The 20281-nt window shown below is 35.1% G+C and overlaps 2 protein-coding genes across 7 annotated transcripts in view; one reads left to right on the top strand and one right to left on the bottom strand.

Moving 5' to 3' along the window:
• KIAA0825 (KIAA0825 ortholog) overlaps positions 1 to 7569 on the bottom strand; it is a 540869-nt gene extending 533300 nt beyond the window's left edge. For 3 of the 4 annotated variants that reach the window (XM_023496065.2, XM_031949211.1, XM_031949248.1), the window contains exon 1: positions 6568 to 6669. The gene's annotated coding sequence lies outside the window, so the exon portion shown is untranslated. Of the gene's footprint in view, positions 1 to 6567; positions 6670 to 7346 lie in introns of those variants that run through there. The other variant, XM_031949172.1, reaches the window with a different exon arrangement.
• The window catches only part of SLF1 (SMC5-SMC6 complex localization factor 1), a 90157-nt gene continuing 76573 nt past the window's right edge, over positions 6698 to 20281 (top strand). Inside the window, exons 1-3 of one of the 3 annotated variants that reach the window (XM_031949579.1) lie at positions 6698 to 6812; positions 12126 to 12263; positions 14513 to 14619. The gene's annotated coding sequence lies outside the window, so the exon portion shown is untranslated. Of the gene's footprint in view, positions 6813 to 6978; positions 7196 to 12125; positions 12264 to 14512; positions 14620 to 20281 lie in introns of those variants that run through there. The other 2 variants (XM_012541376.3, XM_031949683.1) reach the window with 2 other exon arrangements.

Genomic DNA, 20281 nt, shown 5'->3' on the forward strand with positions numbered 1-20281 from the left:
GAAAAAAAGGAAAAACGAAGAAGATGGGGTACAGGATTGGGGGAAGGGAAAGTAAGGAGGGAACAGTCCACACTTGAATCTCATTCTTATCTGAATTGAACAAAAAAAGAAAACACACAACATGGTTGGGTAAAGAAATACTTTTCATTCAATAGGGAAATTAGAGGGAAAAGAGATAAAGAAAAAGGGGAATTAGAGAAGGAGGGGAGATTAGGGGAAGAATTAGTCCTGAGCAAAACAAACTCTTAAGCATATATAAAATGATTTATACTTCTTTTGGAGGTGGCAATGGATGAGAATCTTAGGGAATGTCTGTAAATTGGAAAACAGGTGAACACAAAATGATATATAAATATGATGGAAGACTATTGTCCTGAACTCTTATCAGTATATGACCAACCATAATTTCAAAGGACTAATAATAAAACGTGCTACCCAACTTTTATGAGAGAACTTTTAGAAAAAATGAAAGAAATTATTTCTGTACATGGCCAATGGGGAAATTTCTTTTGATTGGCCACGTATGTTTATAATGAGTTTGTTTTTCTTGTATTCTCAATTAGGGAGGAGAATTGGGGTGGGAAGATAAGAAGGCAGATTTTGGTTGATGAAAACAAATAAAATATTTTTAAAAAATAAATAAAAGTGGTGGTTCACTGACATCAAAATTCTTATTTTATAATACCAGGTAAGTGAGAACAATGACTGCAACTGCAGTAACACTTTGCAAGAGTAACTCTATGAGGTAGAATCATAGACATAAAACCCACCTGACTACTGGAATTAAAAGGTTCTTAGCTACAGTCCGAGAGCTTTTAGTCTTTCATTTTATAGACGAGGGAACCTAAAAACTAAATTCCCAAAAGGGAAACTAAATTCCATTAGAGAATTTAGGTGACTTGTCCAAGGACACAGGAATGGTGATCACATTCAAATGCAAGATTTGGGGCATTTAATCCAATAATGTTCCCACTATACCAGTCTCATAAATTGATTTAGAATCTGTGTTGCTTTGTCAGCCAATTGCATTATTCCTTAGCTTTTTCATAAAACCACTGCTCAGTTTGGGGAAAGATAAACTAAAGCTATTTATTAGTTGATTTTGTTTGAATGCATTTCCACATTTAATGTATTTATGTATAAAAGATAACAATAAAAAGTTGTAATGCTTTAAAATCTGAAATCAAATCTAGAACTTAAAAAAAGAATTTCTTAGCTGAAGTTGTATTACCATTTTTTAAAGTAAGGAGCATAAGCAAATGAATTGCCAAATCACAGTGGAGCATAGAATCGTCTTTAGCAGCAGTAACAGGCCATGCTACTCATATTTATCTCTTCACTCAATATAAAGGGAATTTTATCATTCCTCAGATTTGTGCCTCAGTTCCAAAACTAATTACTGAATCCCATGCTCCTCAAAAGGGAAACTAATTTTCAGAGGCCAGACCCAAATACATTTCTTCCTGAATCAAGGGCCAACTCTTTAGCTATTATAACAAAGTGCCTCATTATTAATCTTAAAAACACTAATTTTAAGAAAAAATATATGTCTCACACTTGTATTCAAAGGCATCAACAAGATGCAAGAATGTACAAGAAAAAGGCAGGTATAACTATATAGAAATTTATCTTAAAAATGTCTAAGAAATTTACTGGACAATAACCAACAAAAGTGTTATAATGGCAGCCAAAAAAGATGCAAAAGCTATCTTGGGTCTCTCGTAGAAGAGACCAATTTCTAGGAAAAAAGGAGGTGATAATTCTGTCATATTCTGCCATGATCAGACAATTGTTTGCTTCTTGTAGTTTGTCCTTCATTCTCAGAGGACCAATGACATTAAGAAGGTGATATCTTGACTTTCTAGTGCAGGGGTCCTCAAACTTTTTAAATAGGGGGCCCGTTCACTGTCCCTCAGGCTGTTGGAGGGCCGGACTTTAGTAAAAACAAAAACTTTGTTTTGTGGGCCTTTAAATAAAGAAACTTCATACCCCTGGGTGAGGAGGATAATCATCCTCAGCTGCCGCATCTGGCCCGTGGGTCGTAGTTTGAGGAAACCCTGTTCTAATGAATTGAATTTAAGGAAGGCAGGACTGTTATAAAATCATCAGTCTCACGCTTTCCTCTAGAGTACCAATGGTTAAGACATAAGTCAAGGTAACTGGCAAGCCCAGGATGCAGTAGAAAACCTCAGTCTTACTTTTGAGTTCCCTTATTTTTTTTCTCAATAGTATTTCATTTTTTCAAATACATATAGTTTTCAATATTCATTTCTGCAAGATTTTGGATTCTAAGTTTTTTCTCCCTCTCTCTCCCCAAGACAGCAAGCAATCAAGTTAAACATGTACAATACTTTTAAACATATTTCCATATTAGTCATATTATACAAGAAAAATCATATTAAAAAGAAAAAACACAAGGAAGAAAAAGCAAGCAAACAAAAAAATGAAAATACTATCCTTTGATCTACATTCACTCTCCATAATATATAACAACTGCTTCTATTTGAATTGTCTTAGGAAGATTTTGAAGGCAGAACAAAATAACCAGACACTGATGTCCTTTCTCAAACTAAGCTGCCAAGCATTCCAATTCTACTGCAGAGAGCACAGCTCTGTTGGGCTCGCCACATTGTTCAAATGCTAAATGTACCCTTGCCCAAAAAATTAGGGGAGAATTCACACAGGGCAAGGACTCACAAGGTGGTCAGAAAAAGCAATATAAATACACTCTCAAGAAATTTAGATTCAATTTTATGACATGGGAGACCCTGGCACAGGACTGTCCAGCATAGTGTGCCCTCATTAAAGAAGGTGCTGTGCTCTGTAAGCAAAGCAGAATTGAAGATCATAAAAGATCATATTTTCATTGAAGAAAATAAAGATGAAATCTGCAGCTAGAGAAGGCACCCCAAATATTCTTAGGGATTTTTTGTGATTGACCTGGGACAGATCATTCCAAGCTGGTTATGGTCTGCCATAGTTGGACACATTGTAACTTGACTGTAATGGTCCTCTTCAAGAATGAAGGACAACAACAAACCAACCAGTCTCTGCACTTCTCTCTCTGCAGATGGATGGCATAGTCTATTTCAAGTCTATTGGAATTGTCTTAGATCACAGCAATGCTGTAAAGAGCAAGTCCATCATAATTCATTGTTACTTTGTACAGTGTTCTCCCAATTCTGCTCACTTCACTCAGCATAAGTTCATATCTTTACAGGCTTTTATGAAATCATCCTGGCTCATCATTTCTTAAAGACTAATAATAATAATAATATTCCATTACATTCATATGCATAACTTATTCAACCATTCTTCAACTGGTGGGCATCCACTCAGTTTCCAGTTCCTTGCATTATTAAAAAAAAAAAAAAAACTGCTACAAACATTTTTGCACATATGAGTCCTTTTCCCTTGTTTATGATCTCTTTGAGATACAGACCTAGCAGAGATCTTGCTAGATCAAAGGGTATGCACAATTTAACAATCCTTTAGGCATAGTTCCATCATTGGTTCCATCATTTTACAACTCCACTAACAATGCATTCATGTCCCAGTTTTCCCACATCCCTTCTAACATGTATTATATTTTCCTATCATCTTAGCCAATACTTAGGTATGAAGTTAAACCTCAGAGTTGTCTTAATTTGCATTTCTCTTATCAATTGTAATTTAGATCATTTTTCATGTTTACAAATGATTTTAATTTCGTCATCTGAAAATTTTTCATATCCTTTGACTCAGTTCTCTCTATATTTTAGAAATGAAGTCTTAATCATAAATACTGGCTGTAAAAAAGTTTCTTTTTCTCTTATCATCTTGGCTACCTTGGTTTTATTTGTGCAAAACCTTTTTAATTTAGTGTGATCAAAATTATCCATTTTGCATTTCATAATGTTCTCTAGCTCTTCTTTGGCCACAAATTCCTCCTTTCTCCAAAGATCTGACAGGTATCCTTTGCTTTGTTAATTCTGAAGCATTACTATTTAAGAATGACAATGAAGTTTCCAGAAGATGATTGTGAAGGACCTCAAATTCATATGTCAGTTGAAGAAGTATATCAGCAAAGAAGACTCAAGAAAGGCATGCTAACTGAAGGGATTATATGGAAGAAAGAGTCAACTAGTCTTGATGTAACTATAGGCTAGAACTAGGAACAATGAGTAGAAGTTACAAAAAGGCAAAATCAGGTTCAACCAACCATAAAGAAAAACACCACAACAATGAGAGTTATTGAAAATAGATGGGATAGTCTTTGAAAATAGTGAATCACCTTTACTGAAGTTTTTCAAAGAAAAGTTGTTTGGCCATTTGAAGCTTATGCTATAATGAGAATTCTTTTTTCATCTATGGATTGGACTCTATGGGCTATTCTGAAATTCAGCAATTCTATTATCCTTTTGGACCTATAAAAACCCTCTAAAAAATGGCAGGGAGAAAATAGATGAAGGCAACCAAAGGAGGAGTCAATGTGATAAACTACCACTCACCCAAGAAGGTACTCTGCCTACTCACATAAGCCTTTTAGAATTCCTACCTCCCTTCAAAGCTCAGCTCCTATTCTATTTATGGGAGGCCTTTCCTGATATCCCAGTTGCTACTGCCTTCCTGATAAAATTACTTTGCATAAAATCCTACTGAGGTATATCATCTCCACAATAGAATAACTCTCTTGAGCACAGGGACTATTACATTTTTGTCTTTATTTCTCAGTAACCTATCATGCCTAGCACATAGCAGGTATTTAATAAATACTTGTTAATAAATGATACAAATTATTTCATCTGAGTACAAGAATTAGAAAAATGAGCAATTGCACTAATGTTGGAAAAGGTTCTCTTACATGAGACATGAAAATCAGTAGAGTTCCAACCCTATTTAACCAAGGCTGACCATGATTATATCACAGAAATGACTTGTTGAGATGCAGTAGGAACATAAAACTAGTTGTGTAAAGTTGAGTTCACGCAGCTAATTTGTGTTAAACATGAAGACTAGAATGAAGGTCTTATGACTTAGGTTGCTTGTCTTTTATGCCATACTACCGCTGATGAATGGGCAATTGGGCTTTTGTCTAATGGTTAGTTGCATGAGCCAAAGGATCATGAATTTAAAGTTGTAAGGAATCATTAAGGGCATCAAGTCCAACTCCTTTCTTTTATAAATGAGGAAAATAGTCTGGAAACTACTGCCCACAGTCAATAACATAATTAGGATTGAAATTCAGGTCTTTTTTTTCCTGCTCTATGCTCGCTACTTTTAATATTTTGCCTTTTTTCTTTTACTCATACTTGACAGATCCATGACTTCCTTCTTACCCAGGTCTTCCCTCCAGACACAGATCATAATCTCTGTTGGAATATTCTTGTAACTGAAAAGTTTATCACCTGAAGGAAATCTTATGAACTTCTCCACATAAATAGGCTAATGTCAGACATTCAGTCCATCACCATGCCTGTAGTTGGGAAGGGCATAATCTCTGGAAATTCTATTCAGTGATTCAGCATCATGAGAATTTGTTTGGTCCCCTTTATGGAGCTAGACACCTAGGTATAAATCATGATGGCTAGAATAGTCTTACTTTTATATAGAAAATGAGCTGCATAAAAGACAGAATACTCACAACACTTCATTAATGTATTAACTATAAATTTAAAACGATTCAAATTCGCAAATGAATGAAGCATTTTGCTTTATAATCACCCTTGCTTTCTAAATCCTAATCCATGAGCTTCCCTCAGATCTCAGCTCCCCTATAAAGTCTGAAGTGCAGATTTCTTTTCCAAAAGTTCTTTTCCTTTAGTATAATCTCTACATTTCTAGTTTCCAAGTGTTAAGATTAACCTTTAAAACACACGCCGAAAATTATACGAGTTCCCTTGCTTTATTAGAACTCACCCTAAAGTGGAAAAGGCCATTTTATAAAGAACTGAAAAGTGCACCCAGGATACCAGGGCCCCCTCGGTCACAAACGGGCCCCAATATCCTACAGAGAGAGCATGCCGATGTTAGCCGGCACCCCTAAAATGTCCCATTAGCACCCAGCCCCAAGGGTAGCGCTCCTCTCGGTAAGCGTGGGCAACTGCACCTAGTCAGATGGAGTGAGGATGCAGATGGAGAGGTCCGGAGGACCAGGGACCATCTGGATGAGTCTGGATGTCTGCAAAAGCGGAGAACAGGATACAGAGACTGGAAATGAGGGGTGGGGAGAAGGGGATTCTAGGAGCGCCCCTCGGAGACACCAAGTAGGTGAAAAGGACGTGGAAGTGTCCCAGAGCGACGGACTACACCAACATCAATACTTGGCTGGGGGGAAGGAGCGGGAGACTAAAGCAGCTTCCTATCAGCCGAGTGAAAGAGGAGCAGGAAGATCCTTATATGATAGCTAAAGAGGAGCATCTTAGCACAGTCCCTAGCACACCGTAGGCGCCTAATTAATGCTCGCTGACTGACTTGGGATCTTCAGGGCGAGCATGCCCTGACCCTGCAGTCCAGTCCCGTCCAAAAGAGCCAAGCCCGAGAGTACCAGACCGCCTGGGAAAGCGCAGATAAGCGCCAATCACTTACCCTCCTGACCCTCCCCAGCCCCCAGGGTCCTGGAGCAGCTTTATCCTCCTTAGCGACTAGGTGGGAGCGTCAGTGACAACCACCCGGAAGCCTCCGTAACTATTTCCGGGGTTACGCCCGAGCGGCGGGAAATCCTCCCCTAGAATTCCCAAACTAGTGGACCTGCTTGTCGTTTCTCGGCTTCTGTTTCGATCTTCCGACGTGCCGCTCTGGGAGCTCAGCTTTGATAGCCAAGACTGGGAAAGGTAATAGGCGTCTCCTGAAAACTACTTAGTTTTTTCGAGCGGCGTTTACGCCCCCTGGAGGTTCAACGAGCCTCTGTTTACCTACAATGTAAGGAAGTTCTTTCCCCTTTCCCAAGAGTGGTATTTTCCGTATTTCCACCCACCCTGATCCCCCGCCGGGCTCTGCTGCGTTGGTAGGACCGAGCTTTGTGCCCGCCCCCCTCGCTCCCGGGATGTGGATGCTCGGCTGTGTTTTCCGGGATAGGCCGCCGCTGCCCATCCCCCTCCGCTTGAATCCGAGGCCACTCCTAGGTATCTGCTGGACCCATTCCCAAGAGTCCTTGCGCTGAAAGAGGACTTCATCTGTCAGAGGCTCCCAATTCTGGAAGCTGCCCAGTTTTCAGGTGCTGAGACTGAACTATTTCTAACCCCCTGCTCTCCCTCCCCGGGAGAAAGAAGTGTGAACTCTTGAGTGAGCCCCTGCCATCCGCGTGGATGCCGCCCCCTCCTCCCCGCGCGCAGCGGCGAGTTGTAGGGGTGGGATACCTCACTCACCCAGAGTTGTTGTGCGGGTCAAAGCGTGCGTGCGTGCGTGCGGTGCCTCGTCCGGCCGCGTAGTAATTCTATCGCCTGCCGGACACGGCTGAAACTTGGATCAGACTTCCGGGCGCGGTCGTGTGCCCCGCTAAGATTTGTGAAGTCTCACTTAGGGAAAAGTTCGGTTGGCTTAATGTGCCTTTTTGCCCTTCGTTCTCGAAGAGGACCATAACATCAGAGAGATGATGCCATGATATGCAAATGACTTGGATTCATGGGAGAGGGGGCTTCACCAGTCCCACTCCCACTTTGTCCCCCAAAGCCATCTGTGTACTTCTGAAGTTAGCTTTAGAAGCAATGAATCTCCCTTACTGATTAATAGCTATCCTATGAAATCATTTCATGTTATTTTTAAGAAAACTTGAAAAAAAAACACAACTTGAGGTCCTATTGCTAGTTACGTTTGTAAGCACGTAATTGTTTACATGTTTTGTTTTTATTTAATGATAGGTTTAATAATTTTTTTTCAAGACGTCTGTATTTGGGAGATCCTTACCTTTTTTTTATTTAATAGCCTTTTATTTACAGGATATATGCATGGGTAACTTTACAGCATTAACAATTGCCAAACCTCTTGTTCCAATTTTTCCCCTCTTACCCACCCCACCCCCTCCCCCAAATGGCAGGAATCCTTACCGTTTTAAGAAAAGTTGGTGGTTTTATGGATAGGATTGTCCAGTAAACATTTACTGAGCACCTACTTTGCCAGGATTGTGTGATAAGTGCTAGGGATACCGTTAATAATAAAAAGAAACACAGTCCTGACTCTTAAGGTGCTTACAATGCACAGAAGGATGATGCTGTTAATAGTGACCATGGGGGTGTACCCAGGGCAGGTGCATTTTGTTGTGGATAGCTGCAAAGCTACAGTTGGTTTTGGAGTCAAAAAGAACCTGCCAACTCATGAGTGTCAGGCAATGTTATAAATTAATAATTGCTTATCTACGTTAAAGGAGAAGGAATTTTCATACCTGGAGTTCCCTATAGGAATTAAAAAGGAGTTTCAGACAGCTTCCCTCTTCTCCCTTGAGTAACTTCTCCCCTCCCCCCCCCAAAAAAGTACTGAATGTTTTGCTGTAGGATTATGTTGGTGGGGAGGGTAAGGGAAAAAAGTTTGATAACTTACTTGAGGAATTCACAATATCTCCTCAGAACTTATTCAAACCTTATTTTATATATATATATTATTTATAGAAATATATATGTATAATATATACTTTTTTATTTATAGAAATATATATATATATATTTATATGTGTAAGCAAGTAAGCATGGTTGCTATTTTTTTCTGAATCCAAATCATATACTTTGGTTTTTCATGGTCTTCAAAAACTGGATCTTGCATGGTATTTTATTGAGAAAGCATCAAGCAGAATCATTCAAGAGTAAATCATTGACAAAAGTTTGAACTTTTTTGCAAACTAAATATAAATTTTCTAAAGTTTTCTTGTGGTTTTTTTTTTACCTTTCAGCTTAATTTTAACATCTTAGTCTTTGGGGAAATTTTATTATTCTAAGCAGGTCTCTGGGAAATACAAAAGGATAAAAACTTTAATAAAAATCTATTATATTGTACTTTTAAAGCTCAGCTATGATATAAACTTTTCCCTTAATATGAAGTTGCAGGTAAATGTTTGCTTTACTACTTAGGATAAAGGTGAAAATCTTTGTAAAACAGATTTGATAGTATTTTATAAGATTAAGATTATTTAATTGAATGTTCAGTCAACACACATTTATCATTAAATAGTAATTTCTTTTAACACAGAAAATAATTTCTGAATGATTGGGAGTTTTATTCCTTTGTATTATTTTTCTGAAATTAACTGCAAGCAAATTGAAAAATGTTAGAATCTTAGATTTATAATAATGATGACAAATATTGAACTAAATAGTGACCTATTTACAAATAAATTCATTTTATGCAAGTTGACTTTAAATAGTCATTTGAACAATGATGAAAAATGTTCATTTAAAAATACTATTAAGGGAAGGTATGGAGCCTTTTGTTATTCATATTACTAATATTAATATTTATATCAAGGCTTACTTACTACTAAGAATGGGAAAAAATCCAAGTCCCATAAGAAATTTCAGAAAACAGTACTTATTTTAATGGATTTTATCCCTTCCTACACCAAGTTAAATATGTAGTGTAGGAGAAAGAATCTAGTTGGTGAGATAGGAGAACTGTTTGGTATTGAATGTGAAGAAAAAAGCAATTGGAGATCTAAAGGAAAGCAGAAGAATATAAGAATATGTGCTTAGAAAGAAAGAAGAAAAATAAGAATGAAGAACTTGGAGCCAGTCCCCCACAAAGCTTTCTCAGTGTTAACAAACTCTCCTACACCACTTTTCCTTCAGCACAACTACTTCACTAGTTGAAATAGACCTCTTTACGTCTGCCAGAATTAATCCTTGTCCCTTTCCCCGATTGCCTCTTTGCCAACATCTACAACTCAGGATTATGGGTAATCATAATCATTCTCAGGAGATTTTATATCAATTACTAGTCTTACTAGAATCATGTGCATTAAGAAACTGAATTCTCAAATACAAATGTTCAAATTAACTTTTTTTTTATATTATGCCTTTATTTGTCCAATAGTTTTTGCAAATGTAATGGGCATAATTTGCTTTTCTTTTATTATCATTATTATTATTATAGCTTTTTATTTACAAAATATATGCATTTTTCAACATTGAACCTTGCAAAACCTTTTGTTCCAACTTTTCTCCTCCTTCCCTTTACTCCCTCCCCTAGATGGCAAGTAGTCTAATACATGTTAAATATGTTAAAGTATATGTTAAATCCAATATATGTACACATATTTATATAGTTATCTTACTGCACAAGGAAAATTGGATCTAGAAAGAAAGAAAAAAATCTGAGAAGGAAAACAAAGATGCAAGCAAACAATAACAGAAAGAGTGGAAATGCTATGTTGTGGTCCACACTCATTCCCCATAGTTCTCTCTCTGGGTGTAGCTGATTCTCTTCTTTACTGAACAATTGGAACTGGTTTGAATCATCTCATTGTTGAAGAAAGCCACATCCATCAGTTTATAATCTTGTTCCCATGTATAATGATCTCCTGGTTCTGCTCATTTCACTTAGCATCAGTTCATATAAGTCTCTCCAGGCCTCTCTGAAATCATCCTGTTGGTCATTTCTTACAGAACAATAATATTCCATACCATTCATTTATCACAATTTATTCAGCTATTCTCCAATTGATGGGCATCCATTCAATTTCCAGTTTCTAGCCACTACAAAGAGGGCTGCCACAAACATTTTTGCACATGTGGATCCCTTTCCCTTCTTTAAGATCTCTTTGGGATATAAGCCCAGTAGTAACACTGCTGGATCAAAAGGTATGCATACAAATTAACTTTTAAGGTCACCTTTATCTCTTTAATGTTCTTTGAAAAGTATGTATCTAATATATAATACATTTTTTGTGATGACACCAATAACTACTACACATTTCTTCAGAGCTTTAATTTTAAAGTGCTCTTTCACATAAAGCCACCAGCTTTAAAGAAAAAAAAATTAGGAATAGTCTGTTTTTTTCTTTCTCTAACTGACCTTATGCCTTTTCCTCTCTACGCAGTGAGCTCTTCATCTGTGCTCTTGCCCTTTCTATAGTCCGGCTCAGTTAGCTGCCTAGTTTTAATTAATCACAACTAACAATTTCTTATGTTACTATTTTGTTATATTTAAACTTTTAAATCTCTTAATACTTAATTTCAGTCAGCTGACAGCTATAAAGCATCTCTTATGTGCTAAGCACTGGGGAGACACAGGAAGGCAAAAAAACCCAACCCTTGTTCTCAACAAGCTCAGAACTGTATATAAGATGTATTCCAGATAAATTTGGGGTAGTCTCAGAAGGAAAAGAGCCTAAAGACTAATTGTGGAAAGTTGACCATTAGCTAAGACTTGAAAGAATGAGGGAGGGAATTTCAAGTATATGAGTGCTAAAATCAATTATCTGAAATAAAAAGGAAATTGAGGACAAAGTTACCAAGCATCTGTAATTTAATTTACTAAGTTAGGATTTACATATTAATTTAGGTCATCTGATTCCTTAGAGGTCAGTGTCAAGGAGTGTCTTACAAAATTTTTTATAACAAAGAGAAATTTTTAAAATGACAAACTTTTTTTGAACATGAATCAATTGGACAAGGCAGGTTACCTGACTTTTTAGCTTCTCCTAGGCTTTCCTTATCCTATCCCAGAAGTCCTTACCTTACTATTGGTACCTTTTGTAAGCAGAAAGCATTGTGGGAAAGAGGAATTTGTGGTCAGTAGTTACACACCTCCCAGCTTTCTTAGAAGATTTCATTGCTCTAAGTATCCCATTATTTAGACTCTAGCTCAAGAATAAAAGGAGTGTATACCCTAATATTGGAAAGCGGAACTTAACCTCTGACTATCCTTTCTCCATCTTCCAAAAAGGAAAACAGCATCTTTTTCTGCTAGAAAAGGGACACAGTCTTTAAAAAGGCTAATCCTATAATTGTTTGATTGTCTTACTCTAATTTATCTGCTACTAAATGATGAAGTTGTCTCAATCTCTTCACTAAATCTATAGATAATTTAGATTTAAGGAACTACTATTGTTAGTCTGGCTTAGCTGTTAGGGCTCACTTTTCCTAAAGAAAGGAGTTTAATCCTGTTATCAAACTAAAAATAAAAGTGATCAATATTAATTGATTTCTTTTGATCCCTAGAAAATCATTTCCTACTTGGGAAGTTCCTTAAATTACAACACTATAGAGTTTCTTAATACCTTCAGCAGGACTGATCCTAAGGAATTTCATAAACAAAGCTCTCTTCAGAGGATTTTTACCATGCTTTTTACCCCAACTGTAAGTTTTTTACTATCATCATCAATATTATTTTCTTAATTTAAAACAAAAGAACCTCATTAAATATTAAGTTTTCAAAATTTGTCACATTCTATAACAGGTACATTTATGATTAACTTATTTTTGTGTAATCAATATAAAATATTTAAAACATGAAGCATAGTACAATTCAAATGATAATAATTTGGTGGAGTGCATTTAAAAATTATGTTACAGGGAAAATCATTTATTATTTTGGTGTTTTATTAATCGCATACAGTGGAACCAAAACCCAGCATAGAATTATCCAGTGTGGAGTAATTAAAGTCAATTAAGTAGGTAGCAACTGTTCATTTATGTAGTGTTTATCATATGCCAGGATTTTTTTTTTCTCCTCAGGTTCTGAAAGTTTACTTTATTTTAATTTTTATAATACTTTTTTTATTTTCAAAATACATGTAAAGATAGTTTTTCACTATTCACCCTTGGAAAACCTTGTGTTCCAAATTTTTTTCTTGCTTTTCCCTACAGCAAGTAATCCAGTATAGTTTCTGTATAACTATGTATATTTCTTCTCTATATGTATAATTCTTCTAAACATAGTTCCAGATTTATCATGCTACACAAGAAAAGTCAGGTCACAAAGGAAAAGAAATCCCAACTCTCCATTTACTTTTATTCTTTTGGAATATGAAGATAGTCTAAAATTTTTCTGTTCTACCTTCTGATAATAAAATTCACACTTCTCTTCAAAAAATCTGTCCCAACTTTAAGTACAGTTTTTAACTATATCTTTGATCTACACTAAAGTCAAAATCAGTTTCACAGAATTTCAGCCAAAACTTCAGACTCACACTGGCTAACAAAAACTGCATAGGGTTTAGCAAATATCTCTCACTTTCTTTTTCTTTGTTTTGTTTTGTTTTTTCCCCTCTCTCAAGTTGTCAAATTATTTAAATTTACACAAGTCTTAACCTAATTTCTTTTACTAATTTCCTAAGTTGTTGTTATTTTAACACTTTATGAATTTTACTTAATCTCATTTCCCTGTTTCTCCTGAACAGATAATGTTACTAATAAAACAGTCCTTAAAATTCAATCTGCAGTTTTAAAATAAGCCAAAGTATTTTAAAGTTTCATTTATAGAATAACTTATCTAATTATTGTTTTCATTAGACTTTTTGAAGTTTGCATGTAACTTAAAGGCTCATCAAAATGCTTCATAACATTTTTCAAATCATAATTTTTGAATTTTCTAGAAGATAACAAATTTAGTCTGTATATTTATTTTTTATTGGTTTTTCATTGCTGCAACCTCTACTGTGGCCAGTTGGAAATAAAGAGAGAGAGGAGAAATTTCTTTGAAAACTTTTTTGCAAAGTTTTACTTTTTTTTTTTTTAAACAATCTTTTCTCCTTCATTTATTAGAGCACAAAACAAAACAATTTAAAAAAAAAAAATGCTTGGAAAATTGCCAGCAGAGAAGACAGCACAAATTTAGATTAAAACAAATGCTTGGAAACATTGCCGGCAGATAAGACAGCACAGATTTCCCATTTTCTTAAAGATTTTCTTAGTTGTGTCAGGTTCTTTTTTTATATGAAGAAAGAAACCCACCATTCTTAAATTCAGTTCTATCATTTATAAAACGGACATACGTAGAACATGTTATAGACTTGGCACAACATTAAATCAGGCCTCAACTTCTAAATTTTTTTCCAGATTTTGAAGTTAGGATGTTACTTGTCTTCTCTATTAACTATACAATTAATGATAGTTATATGCTTGGGTCCTAGGTTCGTTTAAGATTAATTCTTCTGTTTATTGTTTCTGTTAATATCTTTATGATCTTATCAATAAAAAATGTAATTTAGTAGCAGTCTAAAATTGCTTTATTCTTATTTGCCTATTGGGTTCACCTATTTAAAGTGTCTGTGTGTGTGTGTGTGTGTGTGTGTGTGTGTGTGTGTGTATTAAGATAGATACAATTTAGCAAAATCTTTCTTCCTGTTCTTTCTCTCTTTTTTTTTTTTTTTTTTTGATTTAAATTTATTTAGAAAAAATCCCTACTAAAGAATTATACTTCTAGGTTCTCTACTAAATCATATTAAAAAAAAAATTTGTACAGGAGAAATACCTATTTGGCTTAAAGAAGTTCCTCCCCTAAAAAAAAGGAATTATTTTTTTCTAAAGAAAGAAATTTTTTTTTTCCTAATTCCATAATCAAATTAAAAATAAATCCAAGTAATCAATACTGATTTCCTTTTCAGGGGACAGCCTAAGACTTGAAGGCAGAAGATGGAGGAGTTGCCAGGAGGCCAGTGCCATTGAATCACAGAATTCTTGGCAGGGAATAAGTTGTAAAAAGACTGAAAAGGTAGGAAGGGATCAAGTTATGAAGGACTTTAAAAGTGGACATTTTATTTAATCACAGAGGTAACTGGGAACCACTGGAGTTTATTGAGTAGGGGATAATGGCATATCTGAGCTTTTTGAAATCACTTTGGCAACTGAGTAGAGAACTAATTGGAGTCAATTATAGAAGTAATCAGTAGTAGGACTGGGACTAGAACTCAGCCCTCTAAATGATAGAATTAAAGCTCTTTAGCAGTGGACTGAGTTTATTATGCATCTATGAATGTGACACATAGGAGCAATAAAGGAATCAAAAGAAATTTGTTTGAGGCTTGTCTTGAATAATTATCATTTGCATGACTTCACAGAATTCATGTAACTTTTCTGAGAGTCTCACCCTTGATATTTATGAGTTTGGGTTGTTATGTTGTTGGACTATTATAACATGAAAAAGTATCATATCAGCATGAGACTAGGAGATCAAAGAAAACGCTGTTGAAGTAGTTCAAGCATTCTGTAATGAGAGCCTGCATGTGGAAGGATGTGATGTCATAGGAGAGAAGAGAGCACGTTAAGGTAGAAATGACAGACCCTGACACTGATTGGCAGGAAGGGGCTGGAGTTTATGGTAAGAGAAAATGAAAAGTAGAGGGGAATACTGGGTTAAGAGCTTTGGTAAGAGCAAGAATGTGGTACTCCCCACAGCATTGGGGAAGTTAGAAAAAGGGGATGTTTTAGGATGTATGGGGAGGAGGTCATGAGGTCATTCAAGAGAAATTACGGCTGGTCAAGTAGAATCTAATAGTCATCTATGGAGAGAGATGATGGCTAAACCATTGGAGCTGATGAAATTGCCAAGTAAAATACTATACAGGGGAATAGAAGAAGGCCTAGGATGGAGGCTGGGGAACTCCTAACAATTATCACAGGTGACATGAATGAAGCTGTTCCATATCTCAAAAACCTAGAGAGCAAAGTATCAAGGCTTAGGAGTAATTGAGTGTCAATAACTCCCGAGAGGTCAAGAAAGATATAAAAAGAGGATTGTAATGTGTTGAAGCTGAGCAGATGCACTGAGGTCTGAGCACTTGAGGCTAATTAGCAATTGCCACAGATAACCAGAGAACTTCTAAATCTAGCCCTTTATATTATTAACTTCTTGATTTTTGACAAAGATGCACTGGCTCCGGCCAACAGGTTTTATAACCCACCGGAAGGGCAGTGTCCAGTGCCTCTGGCTCTCACACTCCACCCACCAAATCTTCTAGCAATCTCCTATACAACACATCAAACTTGCACAGAGTGGGCGGGGCCATTCTTTCTCCAAGCATATATTAATAGAGCATTGTCCAATTACTAATTAGCCTCAAGTGCTTGGACTTCAGTGTATCTGCTCAGCTTCAGCCCATTACAGAGGATGCATTTCAATGATCTTTAATTTCACTGATGTCTGTATTCCCCCAGGGTGACTGTTATGGTTCAGTCATGTCCCATTTTTCATGGCCTCATTTGGAGTTTTCTTGGTAAAGATACTACAGTGGTTACTGTTTCCTTCTCCACCTCATTTTTGCAAAAGAGGAAACTGAGGCAGACAGGGTTAAGTAACTTCTCCAGGATCACACAGCTAATACGAGTCTCTGTGGAGAGTGAGCTCTGTATTATTTATACAGAAATAATAAAAGGATTAATTGTATTGCTACAATGAGGGGCCCAGTTAAAGTTGGTTAATTAGCATAAATTTTTAATGTAACTCGTCATTGTATTTTTGTGATTTCATTCAGTAGCTCATGAAGAGGAATGGGGATGTCAGAAAATGAGAATAATTCAGAAATTAAACTTGACAAGGGATCAGCAGGAATTGTACTAGAGGGCTAGGGATTTGAGTATAGAAGAGAACTGTTTAGAGTTGAATTGTGTAGTTGTAGCATTGAAATTGGAGAGAGAAAAATGAATGGGATAAAGGACAAAGTACTAAAGGATGTAAGAATTGGAACTCTCCCAGGATTGTTGGAGGAATCAGATGAGATATTATTTGTTAAGTGCACTTCTCATAATAGGCATTTAATAAATACCTGTTTCCTTTCCTTTCTTCCTCTCTAATTTTATTTTATAGTAACTTCTCTTCATACATATTCTTGTTCTAGACAAACTGGTCTGCTCTTATTTCTCTTAGCAGTCCTATTTCTAGCTTTAGTGTTTTTGCAGAAGTGATCTCCCTTCAATCCTTTCCTCTATTATGAAATGTATACTATCTTCTTGTTCTTTAAAACATGACTAAGGCACACTAGGACTTTAAGTTCTTCTCGGTTACTACTACTCTCTTTCTTGAAATTAGTTTCTATATTCTTGACATTTATTGATGTGTGTTCATGCTTTACATCTCCCCTCCATTAAAATGTAAACTCAATGATGATTTAATTTTTTTCTGTATCTTCAGCACTATCATAATATCTTGTACATTTTAGGCACTTAATAGGTGATTGTTGAATTTAATATAAGTTATTTAATGCATTATTTTCTCAAAAGCTTTTTTTCCTACATTTATATAGTCATGTGATTTTTGGTTGCTTTATGTGATTTTCTTAATGTTGAACTATTTTCACAATCCTGATATAATTAATTTCATCTTAAAGAATACTTTATATTAAAAAATATATATTGCTGTATAAATTAGTGCTATTTTCTTAGATCTTTGGGATAAGGTTTGAACTTGTGATTTCCTTGGAATAGTTTGTAGGATTATTTTAAAAAATGAAAATGATTAAGTTTTAATTACTTTAATGTTTAAAAAGATTGTAGATGTGTAACTTATATCAGATTGCTTACTGTCTTGGGGAAGAGGGAGGTAAGGAAGGAAAGAAAAAAATTGGAACCCAAAAATTTACAAAAATGAATGTTGAAAACTATATATATATTTGGATAAATAAAATACTATTAAAATTATTTTCATTTATATATTTGTTATCATTGCCTTTCCTCATGAGTGATTTTGTGGTGAATTTGTATCTATACTAGGGAAGGAGAAAAAGAGCTCTTCTACAAGACTTACATATCCAAATATTGAGAAATTGTCTTTAGAAATAAACAAAGATTCAGAAAGGTTGATAGACAGGTGTTATAGAATACTGACAATGGTGTCAATCACCAAGAATGGCTTCCTAGCTGTTACTTTTATCTAAGAAATATCCAATCCCTGTATGTCAGGGTTTTTTGTTTGTTTGTTTGTTTGTTTGTCTTGTTTCCTTGGAATTGTAGGCTAGAAACTGGTGAGGAAGCAAGATGTAACTGTTACCTCCTCTCTCAGATTTATCTTTTAAAATGTTTAAACATTATAATTGGTTGAAGAGGGAAGTGGGAGAGAGGCTTGAGTTGTCATATAGTTTATTAACCTTAGACCTGTTCTCGTAAATATGAGAACCAACACTCATGACCGTAACTAAGCTTTTAGAAACATTCTAAGAACCTAAGCATCAGTGAAGGATCCAGTATGTAACAAGCAGCACTGGTGAAACAAATTCAGAAATGGAACAGTCCTTATCCTGAAAGATATTATTGTCTATACAGGGTAATGTCATATTCAAGTATATGAAGAATAAATATAAAATTTAATTAGTTTGAGAAAGTTGGTACCCACAGCTAATGATATCAGGAAAGATTTCCTCTGCATTAGCATAATCTAGAAAAAATAATCATTCATGTGCCCCACAGGTGTCCATTGACTCTTCACAGGCCTACTGGCAAAATAATCAACAAGCACTAATGAAGTTCCTGTTACTGTGCTAGAGGCTGACATCTAAATACAAGGAATGAAACCAATTTCCTACTCCCATGGAGTTAAGAATCTAATTTAAAAAAAAAAAGGCTCCATCAAGTTTTTAAATTCCTGAATCTATAGTACTCAAAACAAGCCATAGGTACACAGGATGGCGTTTTTCAGGACTTAATGCTTCATGTGTTGGGGTGTCTTGCATTCATGACATCATAAAATGAATTGAGACAGCCTTTCTAAGCTTCCTAACCTGCTTGTTCGGATGGTCTTTTGTTAGCTAGGATATTAAAAAATAACAACAACAGTATTCATCATTTTCTGATTCATGTGTCCCTAGTTTGAGTATCCAAACAATACATAATATACATATGTAATTATAATTATTACATATACAATTATATATAGTATATACACACAATGTAACTCATACACACATACATACATCTTGAATACCAAATCTAAAATTACATAAAGATTTCCCATCCCCATAATACTGTTTCCCTTCTGATCTTAGATACATTAATATTGTTTGTTCAGAAACTTTTAAGTTTTGTGTAATCAAAATTATCTTTTTGGATTAATAATATCTTTTCTTTTCACAGCTGTGAAAGGCATATGATCTGTCTTTCTAATTTTTTATATGATCTTTAATCCTGAGGTCAGGTGTCAATTTTGAATTTATTGTAGAATGTTGTCAGATGTTGATATAAACCTGATTTCTACCAGTCTGGTTTTTAATTTTCCCTGCATTTTTAATCAAATCAGAAATTTTTTCATAAGTACCTTCTTTTTTTGCTTGTCCAACCCTGGGCTATTACATACTTGCCTTTCCCCCTCCTCCCCCTTGCCTTGATTCCCCTTATTTTCTCTGTTACATTTATGTATTTCTCTTTTTTTAAACCAGTACCTAATGGTTTTTATGACTGCTGGTTTATAATGTAGTCTTAAATCTGGAAATGCTATGCCCCCTTTATCTCCAACTTTTTTTTTCATTATTTTCCTTGATATTCCAGACATTTTGCTTTTCCAAATAAATTTTGTTATAATTTTGTAACATTTTATAATTTAACCTTTTGATGGTTTGATTGGTATAACATTAAATTTGTGTATTTACATTGTTAGCCTTTTTCATTTTTAGTACATTGTTATCACCCAGGCATGATCAATGACTATGCCCCCAGCTATTAAAATTCTTTATTTCTTTAATGAACACTTTGTCATTAAATCCATAAAAGTATTATATATACTTTATTATGTAAAGAGATGAATATTTTATTAATTTTCTAGTTTTTTTGAATGAGATTTCCCTTTCTATTGCTACCTCTTGAATTTTGTTATCATATAGAAATGCTTCTGGTTTTTGTGGGCTTATTTTATAATTTACAATTTTAGCTATTAACTGTCTCAGTTGGTATCTTTGTTACTTCACTAGGATTTGCTAAATAAAACTTTTATGTGTTAAGCAAATAGGAAGTTTTATCTCATCTTTTTAACTCCTTTGTCTTATTGCTATTGCTAGGCTTTCTAGAACGTGTGAAATACTAGAAGGAGTGAACATCCTTGCTTTAGTCATATGTTCGTTGAAAAAGTTTCTAGTGCATCCCTATTGCATATGATGCTTGCTTTTAAGGATAATTTTATTATATGAAATAATACCGTTTCATTGCTTATATGTTATAGGATTTTAGAGCATTTTGTCAGAGATTTGTCTGAATCTATTGTAATATTTGTATGGATTGGGATAGTTTTGTTTTTAACCCTATCTTTACTTTCTTTTAAAATAATCAAAACATAACAAAATCACTTCTAGGCCCTCTGTCTTATTTTGACTCATTGATAACATTTGGATTCTGAAGAAATGCTTGTATCTTTCTCGTTCTCTCATATCTCCTTTCCATCTATTAGAATCTAAGTG

This window comes from Sarcophilus harrisii, chromosome 1 (genome assembly GCF_902635505.1).
Source record: "Sarcophilus harrisii chromosome 1, mSarHar1.11, whole genome shotgun sequence".
Lineage (NCBI taxonomy): Eukaryota > Metazoa > Chordata > Mammalia > Dasyuromorphia > Dasyuridae > Sarcophilus > Sarcophilus harrisii.